Here is a 13,221-nt window from a genome sequence, read left to right on the forward strand (position 1 = left end):
TGACAGTGGTACAGTGATAAGAATAAAAAGGTGTTTCCTTTTCTCCTATATACTTACTTACTCATTTACAGCAGTATGGATTCATGAATTATTTTTTAAATATTTTAAATATTTTTAAATAATTTTAAATATTTTAAAATAATTTTTAAAAATTTGAATAAATTTTTTAAATATTCATTTAATTTCATTTAATTTTTTGGGGCCATACTCAAGAGGTATTCAGAGATCACCCGTGGCAATGTTGAAAGGCCTGTATGTGGTTAACGAGCACAAGGCAGGCGCCTTGCCCCTGGACTACCAATCCGACCCCCGTATTCTCACTTATTTCCGTGTTTTCAGTCGTAACAATATATAACAGTAATGGAGCAGAATTCTCATTGCTAAGCTGCATGTTTCCAGAGCGGTAAGGAGATAAGGCGCTTGCTTTGCATGAGGCAGTGTTCTTGGTTCCATCCCGGACACAGCATAGGTAGGTCCCCCGAGCACTGCCGGGGAACTCAGAGCCAGAAAGGGTCCCCAGGTATCAGCAGGAGGAGGTGGACAAACACCAAATAAATTTACTGAAAAAGTTAAAATTGTACAAAGGCACATTGGAAGGAACTGCAGAGCCTCAAGAAGGGTCCCCAGGTATCAGCAGGAGGAGGTGGACAAACTCCAAATAAATAAATTTATTGAAAAAGTTCAAAGTGTACAAAGACACATTGGAAGGAACTGCAGAAACTCAAGGGTGAGCACCGTGTCATCGTAGTTTTGGAAGAGGGGTTTGGAGTGAGTGCTGAGTGCTGAGAGCATCGTGTCTGGAGCGGAGGGGTGACTGTGGGAAGGTCCCAGCAGAGCAGCCCCAGGAGGCACCTCACGGGTGGGGGTGGATGGCAGGGCAGATTCTCCAGCACCCAGGACGGCGCCGCTCTGGAGGAGGGAGTGGCGCCTGAGAGGACGCCCCGCCCCGCCGCTTCTAGCTCCGCCCCCACACTTAGTCCCGCCTTGCCGTGCTTCAGCCACCGCTTTAGCCCCGCCCCACCGCTCTTAGCCCCCTTTCGCCCTCCCACCGCTATTGCCCCGCCCCTAGCTCGGGCCCCGCCCTGCCGCAATTAACGCCGCCCTTCTTCGCCCGCCGCGCCCGGCCGTGCCCCGACCCTGTGGTTCTTCAGCTACTTCCCTAGCTCTGGCCCCCGTATTGAGCCCCGCCCCATCGCCCGCAGCGCCCCGCCCCGCCGCCCTAGCCCGCGCCCCGCCGCTCTAGCCCCGCCCTACCCCATCACTCTAGCCCCGCCCTACTCAGTCGCTCTAGCCACGGCCCCCCGCCCCTCGCCGCTCTTCAGCCACAGCCCTAGCCCCGCCTTCCTGTTTAGTCCCGCCTCATACCCCGCCGCTCCCCGCCCCCGCCGCTTCAGCAGCCCTGGCCCCGCCCCGCCGCGCCCGGCCCCGCCCCGCCGCTGGGCTGACTCCGCGGGAGCCCGGGCTCGGAAGTGAGCCGGCCGAGCGGCCGAGTATGCAAAAGGCCGGAAAGCCTCGCTGAGACTCGGGCAGCCGCGCGCACGGTGAGTACCGGCCGCCTCGCCCCGCCTTGGACGCGGCTGCGCTCCGGGCTCTGACCTCCGGATTCGGGTCCCGGCTCTGGGCTCTGACTGGAGGGGTTCCGGGCTCGGGCTCCGGCTCCCCCTACGCCCCGCCCCCCGCGCTCCCCTTGCTCCGGGGCCGCCCCTGGCGCTGACCCGGACTTGGAGGGAGTCACCGCTCAGGTTCGCCCTGTCACTCCTCAAGTCGCCGCCCCTCACTGCACGGGCACTGCGTCTGCCGGACCTGGCGGCGGCGCGCCCGTGCGAGGAGACCGGGCACTGCTCGGACGCACTGCCCTGCCGGGCGCGGCCCCCACTCTCCCCGAGCGACTCGGCTGCAGAGCGAGCTCAGGCTGCGGGGCTCCCCCAGTGACCCTGCTGCAGAGCGAACTCAGACTACGGGGCTCCCTCCCCTCCCCAACCCATGACCCCACTGCAGAACGAGCTCAGACTGTGGGCCTTCCCCGGTGACCCCGCTGCAGAGCGAGCTCAGACTGTGGGCCTCCCCCGGTGACCCCGCTGCAGAGCGAGCTCAGGCTGCGGGGCCTCCCGGACCTGGCCCGTGCTGGCATGGTGTGGCGGGCGCTGCTCACCCTGGCCCCTCGCCCTGGCACCGCCTCGCGCTGCTGTTGGAGGAGCCTTTGAGCTGAGAGTTTTGTCTGTCAGGAAGGTGGGGGGGGTTACCCCCTGCAGTGCCAGCCGCCTCTTCTCTACTGCCAGATTCCAGGCAGGGGCCGAGCTCCTTAGATCCGCTGTTGCAGCTTCAGCGAGCGAAGCCGTGCCCAGGAGGGCTCCTCCGCGGCGAGATCTCTGTGCCCTAACTGCTGCCTGGCATCAGAGCAGCAGCGGCGCCTGCTCCAGCTCTAAAAGTTCCTTCAGTCCGCGCGATTTCCCACAGAGAAAACTTGCATCGCGGGGCGTGGCGCGGGCTGGTCAAAGGGGGAACTTGAAATCTCTTTGTTTTGGTTTTGGTTTGCGGCCACATCCGTAGTGTTGCGGGCTCACTTCTGGCTCTGTGCTCATGGATCATCCCCCGCTGGCTCAGGGGACTATATGGGGTGCCGGCGCGTTAAACCTGGGCCAGCAAGTGCCTTAGGCGATGCAGTCTTTCTCCTTGGCCTTCTATCCCCAATTTTAAGGGTAATTTAAAACTAAGACAACATCTCTTAGACATAGGCTTCTAACAAATACCTGTGTTTGGACTTTATAGGTGTGAGTGAGATCACGGACAACCCCACTACTAACAGGCAGGAGGGTCTGCAGCTGCTGGCCCCTGTCCACAGGGGCTCTGATTACACTCCTGGATCATAGGCATTACAAAGTACCAGTGATTGGACTTAGTTACTAAAATACAGAAACCCAAAACCATGCGGCCACTATTGTGGTCGCTCAACCTCATATCTCTTCATTCTCAGCAATGGGAAACAAATTATCAAATGCTTCCTTTTCAGCAGGTCCGACATGGGGGGAGAAACTCCAACCAATAATAATGAGTTTTTTGTTGAAATATTGAATGTAATCAAAGTAAAGTGAAATTTATCAGTTACACAGGTGGGATGGGGGGCTGGAGAGGTGGGGGGGTGGGGGGAGGTATACTGTGATTCTTGGTGGTGGAATATGTGCACTGGTGAAGGGATGGGTGTTTGAGCATTGTATAACTGGGACTTAAACCTGAAAGCTTTGTAACTTTCCACATGGTGATTCAATAAATAAGTAAATAAATAAAAGAAAGTACCAGTGATAGATTGGGGATGGTGGTAAGTGGGACGCAATTCAGGCATAATCTGTATTAGAGCAGTTTTAATTTATTGGGAATGTGTTCTGGACACATTGAGTATTTTATATGTGGTGTGATTATGTGTCTTTGAGATAAATACTCATCCTAAATTACAGACCAAGAAAGAGCCTGATCTCTTAACCACTATACCATTGGATTTCTAAGAAGGCAGTGAACATGTTGTTCTCCATAAAATAGCCACAAAAAGAGAGCATCAGTGCATTAAAAATTATTGCACATTCCTCTTAGGTTCCTTTGCTGGTCTAGTCAGATTAGCTCGTTTCTTCCATTCTTAGAATTCCACCTTTTCCTGGAAGTCTGGATTCACATCTCCATGCCCCAAGCACCTGCGCACACACCATCTCCACGGCATTTGTTCAGGAAATGCCGTTGCACTGACGGAGATGGAACTTCATGTGAAGAGATCCCTAAGGGGGACCTGGAGAGACAGATGGGTCCATGTAGCATAGTACCAGCTAGGGAAAGTACTGTTGACTTTGTTCCTAGGATTTACAAGAACTTGGTATCTGCCTGTCCTTTAGCTAACAGTTAAAGAGCAGCTAGCTAATCAAGTCCCAGGATGAAGCTTAAGTGGTGGAGCTTATGCCTCATATGGCTGTGGTCGTGGGTTCAGCCCCAGGATTAGGAGAAGACCTGGCAGGCCCCAGCACCTCTGCTGTGGCCTCACAGCTAGTGAGAAAGAAGTGGCTGCAGTGAGATAGGCAGGTTAGCCCTGTACATGAGTCCAGCCCCCCCACCCCAGGCTGGGAATGGGGGTGGGGGGTGCTAATATTCCCTAGTGCTACAGGATCTTGGACAGTGCTGCATGCTCAGACCCTGCCCTGAGCCATCTGGCCCCTGTGGCCAGGTACCCAAGGGAGCCCACCCTCCGAAAAATGAAAGGAAAAAGAGCAGGAAGGAAGGAGATTAGTAAGGAGCTCTGGTTCATGAACCGGAAACTTGCTCTGGGTGGGGATTGGAAGAGAAAGTGGCCCGTCAGTAGCTGTGGGAGTGTGGCAGGGTCACTGGCACACCCTCCAAAGGCACAGGGCCGAGGGCCAAGGGCCAGGCTTGGGGACCTCCTTGGCCTCATTTATCTAGAAGTGGACTTTAGGAACAGGGGCTCTGAGAGGGCCAAGGGGGCCAGTGCAGTGCAGAAGATTGCAGCTGCAGTGGGAGAGTGCGGGGGCCTCTGTTAGGTGGGGTGCAGAGTCATCTTTGAGAGGTGCAGGGCCGGCCGCCCCCAGGCCTGACCCTTCTCTTTCTCTGTCCTCACCCTCTCCCTCCACGCAGCTCTCAGCCATGCTGTGAGGAGTCGGCACGGATTATTCCAGGCTCCCCACAAAGCTGCCTGACCCCCGTCCCCACACAGACTGGACCAGGTTCCATCAGACTCCATAGCACCAGGACCTGTTTGACACTAGGCTGTATGGTGCAGTGGCTCAGTCTCAGCTCCACAAAGGCTTCTGGGGTCAGCTCAGTCCCATACTCATCCACTCTTATGATGAGTGTCATCCCCAACTCCTGGCCTTCCCGACCTCCATCGCCACACTGCTCAGCTTTTTACCTATTCCCGGCCTTTGCTCTTGCTTCAGGGGCCTTAGCAAGATAAGGAGCGCCTCTGCTCACTTTTTAAAAAAAATTTTTTTATTAGTAAATCACCGTGGGGTACAGTCACAAACTTGTGAACTTTAATGTTTGTATTTAGTTTACATGCCTCCACCAGTGCCCATTCTCCTCCACCAATGATCCCAGTATCCCTCCCACCACCCCCATTCCAACCCCCACCACCCCATCCTGCCTCTGTGGCACGGCATTCCCTTTTGTTCTGTCTCCTGTTGGATATTGTAGTTTGCAATAGAGGTATTGAGTGACCATTATGTTCGGTCTATAGTCCGTCTACTTTTGGTACGCATCTTTCAGGCCGAGTGGGTCCTCCCAACATTCTCTACTAGGTGTTCCCTTCTCTGCCTCTGCTGCCTTTTCACCCAGCATGTGAGGCCAGTGGGGCAGACCTCTTGGTTCTTATCTCTACTAGTCTTGGGTGTTAGTGTCCCATTCTGCTACTTTATGATCCACATATCAGTGCAATCTTTCTATGTCTGTCTCTTTCTTGCTGACTCATGTGATACTTTCCATGTTGATCCACTTATATGTAAATTTCATGACTTCATCTTTTCTAACAGCTTCATAATATTCCATTATGTAGATATACCAAAGTTTCTTTATTTTTTTTTTTTTTTTTTTTTTTTTTTTTGCTTTTTGGGTCACACCTGGCAATGCACAGGGGTTACTCCTGGCTCTGCACTCAGGAATTACCCCTGGCCATGCTCAGGGTACCATATGGGATGCTGGGATTTGAACCCGGGTCGGCCGCGTGCAAGGCAAACGCCCTACCCGCTGTGCTATCTCTCCAGCCCCCCAAAGTTTCTTTAACCAGTCATCTGTTTCTGGGCACTCCGGTTTTTTCCAGATTTTGGCTATTATAAACAGTGCTGCAATGAACATAGAACATAGAAATGCAGATGTCATTTCTAATACTATACCTTTTTGCTTCTCCGGGATATATTCCCAGGAGTGGTATTGCTGGGTTAAATGGAAGCTCAATTTCTAATTTTTTGAGAATCGTCCATATTGTTTTCCAAAAGGGCTGAACCAGTCGGCATTCCCACCAGCAGTGAAGGAGAGTCCCTTTCTCCCCACATCCACGCCAATACCGATTGCTTTTGGTTTTTTGGATGTGGGCCAGTCTCTGTGGTGTGAGATGATATCTCATTGTTGTTTTGATCTGCATCTCCCTGATGATTAGTGATGAGGAGCATTTTCTCATGTGCCTCTCAGCCATTCTTGATTTCTTCTTTGGAAAAGTTTCTGTTCATTTCATCATCCCATTTTTCATTCGGGTTGGCAGTTTTCTTCTTGTGGAGTTCAACCAGTGCCTTTATATATCCTTGATATCAACCCCTTATTGGGTGGGTATTGGGTAAATATCCTTTCCCATTCTGTAGACACTGTCTTTGTACTTTGTCACTGTTTCTTTTGAGGTGCAGAAGCTTCTTAGTTTAAAATAGTCCCATTTGTTTATCTCTGTTTTCACTTTCCTTGCTCCACTTCACATTTCTTGCTCCCTTATCAAAGATTAGATGTTCATATATTTGGGGTGGTGTGTCAGAATATTCCACCCTGTTCCATTGTTCTGCGGCTTTGCTTTGTTCCAGTACCATGCTGTTTTAATTACTACCACTTTGTAGTAGAGTTTGAAGTTGGGGAAGTTCATTCCTCCCATTTTCTTTTTCCCAAGAATTGCTTTAGCTATTCGTGGGGGCTTATTGTTCCATATGAATTTCAGGAGTGCTTGCTCCATTTCTTTGAAGAAGGTCAAGGGTATTCTTATAGGGATCACATTGAATTTATACAATGCTTTGGGGAGTATTGCCATTTTGACAATATTAATTCTTCCAATCCATGTCTGCTCACTTTTTATCTCCCTCACCGTGCTGAATGATGGGCGCCCCCAATAGTGCAAGCTCCAGTTTGTGACTGTCACACAGGGCTGTTCCTGGCCTGTTGGGCTGGCAGTGACTGTGCTGGCTGATTAAGTTCCTAAACATTTCTTTGCCATGCTTTGAAAAAATTAGAACTAATAATTGGTTTCATTTGGAAAAGAGTTTCTTAAACGTTGGAAAGAGGATGCGGACTGTTTGGTTTGGATTTAGGGCCACACCTCGCAGTGCTCTTTTTGACTCTGTGCTCGGGAGTCACCCCAGGCGCTGTGTGTCGGAGATCAATCCCAGATCTGCAGGATGCAAAGCAAGCTCTTTAGCTGCCATACTGTCTCTCTGGTCCCTGAGAGATTCCTTTCCTTTTATTTCTTTTCTTTTTTTTTTTTAAAAAAAAAAAAACCAACAACTTTTTTTATTGAATCACTGTGAGATAGACCCTTACAAAGTTGTTTATGATTGGATTTCAGTCATACAGTGTTCCAACACCCATCCTTCCACCAGTGTACATTTCCTACCACAAGTGTCCCCAGGTCCCCTCCCACCCTACTCCCCACCCCCTGCCTGCCCCTATAGCAGGCGTTTTTCTTCTCTCTCTCTCTCTCTCCCCCCCCCTTTCTCCTTCCCTCTTTCTCCGTTTGGAAAGCTGTGCCTTGTGGTTTGCAATATTGATTCTGAAAGGCTGTCAAGAATATCCCTTTATGTACTTTTTACACTCAGTTCTTATCTGGCATGAGCATTCCCAGCTATTATTGTCATCCTGGTCTCTTCTCTATCTTACCTACCCTCAGCCCCCCACACACTTGTGATTAGATCCAACCAGTGACCAGTCTTCCTAATCCCTGTTTTCTCTGGCCATGGATATTAGCCTTTGCCAACCCGATTCTGTTCCTCCATCCCTCTCTGAGAGCCAGGCAGGCAACCGAGAGTATCCCGCCTGCACGGCAGAGCCAGGTATGCTACCCGTGGCGTATTCGATATGCCAGGAACAGTAAAATCAAGTATCACAATGGAGATGTTACTGGTGCCTGCTTGAGCAAATCAATGAACAACAGGACAACATGCTACAATGCTACTTACTTTGCCAACACACTTAGAATTTCCCTTATTTTTGGGCTCCCTGATCCATATTGATCACAGTGGGTGGGACGTTGATAAGAGGGGAAGGGAATAATTGTCCGCAGCCTGGAAGCTTCTCCTGCAGATGTGCTGTTAGTGACTAAAGACTGGGGCAGAGCAGGGTCCCGCTGAGGGCAGAGCTGTGCTTGGTATTCCGTGTCTCTTTAGGGAAGAGAGGTTGCTGCACCTCAGACTGAGACTGTAGGTCCATGAGTTGGTTTTACACTAACCTCTGGCCCTCTACAGTTCTCCTGGGGATGTGCTGCGCCCCTTGGAATTCTCTTTGGTGTCTCTTGACTTGTGGCTTGGAGAGTATCTGTATCAGGCTCACGGGGGACACTTAGAAGGGGAGTTCTCAGATCCCACCTCTCAGTGAGCCCCCACGGAATCACAGAGGAATGAATGGCTTAACGGGCACTCTGGAGAAGCCAGTACGCTTGTTCAAGTTTAATCCCAGCTACTTTAAGAAGTGAGTCAGTGTATACAGAGCTACTCTGTCTTCTGACCTTTGTGAGACGTTGGTGGCAATTGCGGCAGTGCACACACTTCTGAATCACTCGGTGTCTCATGAAACAAGCGTAGTAGAGTCTGAGATGTTTATTACAGCCCAAGCAGCTGCCCGGATCCCTCCCATTTCCAATCCAAGTCTCCATATGCTCGAAGCCAACTTTGTACATGAACCTTGATTCTGGAGGTTATGATTGAGACTCCCTGCCTGGACGTCTTCAGTTCGACCTCAGCCCTTGCCTAGACCTGGGAGCATCCAGCTTTGCTCCCGAGAGAGATGGTGGGTGAGGAGGGAGAAACACTGGCTGTTTTTAGGCCTGGCTCTGGCCCGCCTCTGGCCTCTTTATTACCTCCAGCATCAGAGAAGGCACAGAGGAAGAAGCAGGGAGTACTTGCGCAGCCTCAGTCGCATATATGCTCATTTGTATTATGCATAAGAACAAATATGCATTTGTTCTTTTTTCTTCTTGTCGTGAAATGGCAATTGGGAGAGAGAGTACAGAGGGAAGGTGCTGGCCTTGCGTGCAGCTGGCCAGGCTTGATCCCGATCCCCAGCACTGCATATGGTTCCCTGGTCCTGGAGCACAGAGCCAGGAGCCAGTCCTGAGCACCACTAGTGTGGCCCAGCCTCTTCTCCAGTTGTGTTAGTATCCAACAGGGGAAGTAAAGTAATTTTCTAGAGCCCCATTACTATGACTGATCTGCATCAAAGCCCGGGCTTGTGCATATTCTCGTGCTCATACTATGTCTGAAACAGTGCTCACATGCCTTTAGATTTGTGTCTTCTCATAGGATTTTATTTACGAAAAGACAGATCAGGTTCAGACGGCTCAGTCTGTAGGAAGCATGGAAACCGGCGGCCAGAATTGTGTTGTTCGCTCCCCTCCATCCCACCTCGGTAGCTTCCTGCTGAAGGCCTTTCTCAGTGTCTGTTGCCTTGAGGCGTTTGTTAGCCCCCTGCTATGATTCTTTCTGTCCTGCCATTGAGAGAAAGGAACTTCTGGACCCCTACGTAGTCAGAGCTGCTGCTGATTGGCACCAGAAATTCTCCTTTGAAAATGGGCATTTGGGACATTTGGGGTAGAAAGCACTTTGGGGAAGTGACTCTGAAACTATTTGATTGTGTTAGTGTGGTCTAGGACTGGAGCGATAGCACAAAGGGTAGGGCGTTTGCCTTGCATTCGGCTGGCCCGGGTTCGATTCCTCCATCTTTCTCGGAGAGCCCGACAAGCTACTGAGAGTATCCCGCCCGCACACAGAGCCTGGCAAGATACCTGTGGTGTATTCAATATGCCAAACATAGTAACAACATGTCTCACAATGGACACGTTACTGGTGCCCGCTAGAGCAAATCGTTGAGTAACGGGATGACAGTGACAGTATGGTCTAATTTATTTCTCCTTTGTTTTGGTGGTGCTTGTTCAGTTGCTCGCCCCACCCCTCCGCCCTTGTTTTTGACCCTTCAGATGAAAGTATGACTAGCTGATTTGTCCCAGGAGAAAAGTGCCAGGAGGGAACAATAGGGGTAAGAAAACAAAGGCCATCTCACTGGCCGCTCTCCAGACATTAGTTCGTATGTGTTTTGTCTTGAGGCCACACCCAGTTTTGTACTTAGGAATTACTCCTATGTGGTTGGACCTTAGTGCTCAGCGTGTGGTGCTCAGTGCTTGGAGGACCATATGGGATGCCGGGGATTGAACCCAGGTCACCCGCTTGCAGGGCAATCACCTTACCCACAGTTACTATCTCTCCAGCCTTTCTTTTAAAAATGTTTAATTGCTCACTTTTATTTGTTTTTATTTATATCCGGCAATTCATGTTGTTGTGGACAGCAGGGCTTCAGACAGGCGCTGTTCCCACCTCCAGTCCCACCTCCCTGTGTCCCCATCAGTTTGAAAGTAGTTAAAGCAGAGAAGGGAACACCAAGTAAAATGTGGTTGGAGGTCATGTGGGGGAAAGATGATGCGGGCCGAATATAGACTAGAGACTGAACACAATGGCCACTCAACACCTTTATTGCAAACCACAACACCTAATCAGAGAGAGAGAACAAAAGGGAATACCCTGCCATAGTGGCAGTGTGGGGTGGGGGGAGACGGGACTGGGGACGGGGGGAGGGATGTTGGGTTTACTGGTGGTGGAGAATGGGCACTGGTGAAGGGATGGGTTATCAAACTTTGTAAGGGAGAAACATGAGCACAAAAATGTATAAATCTGTAACTGTAAAAAAAATAAATAAAATAAAATAAAAAAAAGAAAGTAGTTAAAGCAGTGGTTCTTAATGTCAGGGAGTTGCAGAATCATCTGAGTAGCTTCTTGTTTTTAATTTTATAATTTTTAGATTCGGGGACGCTGAGAGCTTGCTCAGGGTTTACTCCTGGATCTATGCTCAGGGATCACTCCTGGGGTGCAGGGAGTAAACTGGGTCAGCCGTTGGCAAGGCGCATACCTTTCTGCTCTGGCTTGTAACTTTTTAGGCTCTTACCCTTTCTCCCCTGCACTTTCTTCTTGTAAGTCCCCATGTATCCTGTGTCTGATTGGAAAAACTACTTAGCTGATGTGTCAAAGCCAGTCACATTCCTTCCTGGCTGATGTGACATTCACCTCCAACAGTTACACATTCTTACTACCAAATGTTTAAGAATTTATGAACTTCTGCATGTTTTGCAGACTGCTTCAGGGATTAGATCTTAGCAACCAATTCCCCTTAACATTATTATACAACTAAGTAACTTTCCATGTGGTATCTGACTCCAGTCTTGAGTTTTAAGATGGCCTGTGAGTGAATTGCTATTTGAAACTTTAGCCGAATCCACATCACTGAGAAACTGTGTGAATAATTAAAGCAGTTGCTTAATATTCGGATCACAAAGGACAATTTAGTTTCTTTTCCTTATTGAGTTTGAGCCTTCACTCAATTTCAGGAAATGTTTAATCACTGCAGTGCTGGGTGCAGAGTTATTCTCAGTGTTCTTATGGCTGGGCAGGATTCCCAACCCAAAAGATTGGAATTGTTTTCTTCTCCAGATCTCTGGCAATTGCGTTTACATTTCCAAAAATTAAACACGCTGGACATTCATCTCCATGTTTTCAATTAAAATCTTGGGAAAATACTCAGATTGATCTCCAGTTGGCCAGTGGCAAGTCACATCTTTGTAGATAGGTGGGCTAGATCTAGTTAGATAGGGCTTCTCCACATTGTCTCATTGACCAGTGAATTGAAGATATGCTTGCCATTCATAACAAACCGACAACCAAAAGAAAACAATCGAAAGAGTAGTCAAGAGCTTTCTAGCTAAGGCTGAAAATAGTTCTAGAATGCGCTAAGGTCAGGAGGTTTCGCATCTTGAATGTCATTTGGAGACGTCTCCAGGATCTATGCAATTGAAAGCAGGTAGGAAGAAGAAAAACCAATCTTTTATTATTTATTGAACAAGTGCCAAGTGGCTTATATAGGATTTCATTTGATCTTTTCAAGAGTTACATATTTTGCGACTTGGTAAGGGGCTGTTAGGACATTTCTGTAAATGAAGACCAAAGGGATAAAATAACTTGGCCCAGGTCAGACAGGTAGCAAGAGAGTATTTGATTCTAGTTTCAGTGCACCTGCCTTATAACCATACCACTCCATAGTTTGCATCTGCAATGTAGCGCTGTAGCACTGTCGTCCCATTGTTCATCAATTTGCTTGAGCAGGCAACAGTAACGTCTCCATTGTGAGACTTGTTACTGTTTTTGGCATATTGAATATGCCAAATACCGGTAGCTTGCCAGGCTCTGCAGTGCAGGCAGGATACTCTCGGTAGCTTGCTGGGCTCTCCGAGAGGGGTGGAGGAATCAAACCCGGGTTGGCTGCGTGTAAAGCAAATGCCCTACCTGTTTATCGCTCCAGCCCATAGTTTATATCTAGGAAGGTTAAATAACTGTACCTAAACTGAAAAGGCTCCTAGGAGCCATTGTCCCGGTGTCTATTGTTATGCTCAATATTTAAATTTTTTTGAGCCTCTTACTAAGGAATAAAGTTTCCAGCTTGTGTGAAAGAGCTTATTGTACACTGCTTGGAGTTAACAAATGACAGTCCTTTGACTAGTTTCTTTAGATATTTTGATTGGTATTAGAGAATGAGTAAAGCATCCATCCTTCAATATGGTGAGAATTTTAAGTAGCCAGGTTAAGTATTACATAACTAAAAATCCCCTTACAATGTAGACCATAAGAGCGTCGCTTAGATTGAAGACTATTAGGGATATTAATATTTTTTGCATTGATTTCCATTTGAAATTCATTCTTATGTCATTGAAATTGATTTTGTTTTTGTATTTTGGGGAAAACACCTGACTCTGCTCAGGGGTCACTCCTGGTGGTGTTTTGGGGACCATATGTGACGCCCAATTAAACTTGGATCAGCTGTGTGTAAACAAAGCACCCTGCCCACTGTATTTTCTCTCTGCCCTTTTGTTCAAATTTTATCCTTGGAAAAATGAGATGCAATGGAAGAATACTGTTTTTATTCTCATTTTACAATTGAGGAAACTGAGAGTCAGGGCAGTTAAGGAATTTGCATCATAGCTTCTTGGTGGTTGCAAAGCAGAACTTGGATGTCTGACCCCAGAGCTTTTCCTTCCCACAAACAGCACTCCCTGTTCAGTGTTTGCAAGCATTAAATTTGCTGTCGGTGATTTTTGTGAATTTGTCTTATAGGATTCTTTTCTTTGTCTAGCTTTGGTTTCTTATGGGATGGGGAGTGCTCAGGGGCTTC

General features: G+C 48.7%; 1 protein-coding gene across 6 annotated transcripts in view; it reads left to right on the plus strand.

Annotated features, from left to right (window-relative positions):
• CAST (calpastatin) overlaps positions 1–13,221 on the plus strand; it is a 107,904-nt gene that overhangs the window by 32,576 nt on the left and 62,107 nt on the right. For 2 of the 6 annotated variants that reach the window (XM_055134869.1, XM_055134878.1), the window contains exon 1: positions 1,424–1,541. The exons of the other annotated variants lie outside the window; for them this stretch is intronic. The gene's annotated coding sequence lies outside the window, so the exon portion shown is untranslated. Of the gene's footprint in view, positions 1–1,423; positions 1,542–13,221 lie in introns of those variants that run through there. 6 annotated transcript variants of the gene reach the window in all.

Source organism: Sorex araneus, chromosome 1, assembly GCF_027595985.1.
Source record: "Sorex araneus isolate mSorAra2 chromosome 1, mSorAra2.pri, whole genome shotgun sequence".
Lineage (NCBI taxonomy): Eukaryota > Metazoa > Chordata > Mammalia > Eulipotyphla > Soricidae > Sorex > Sorex araneus.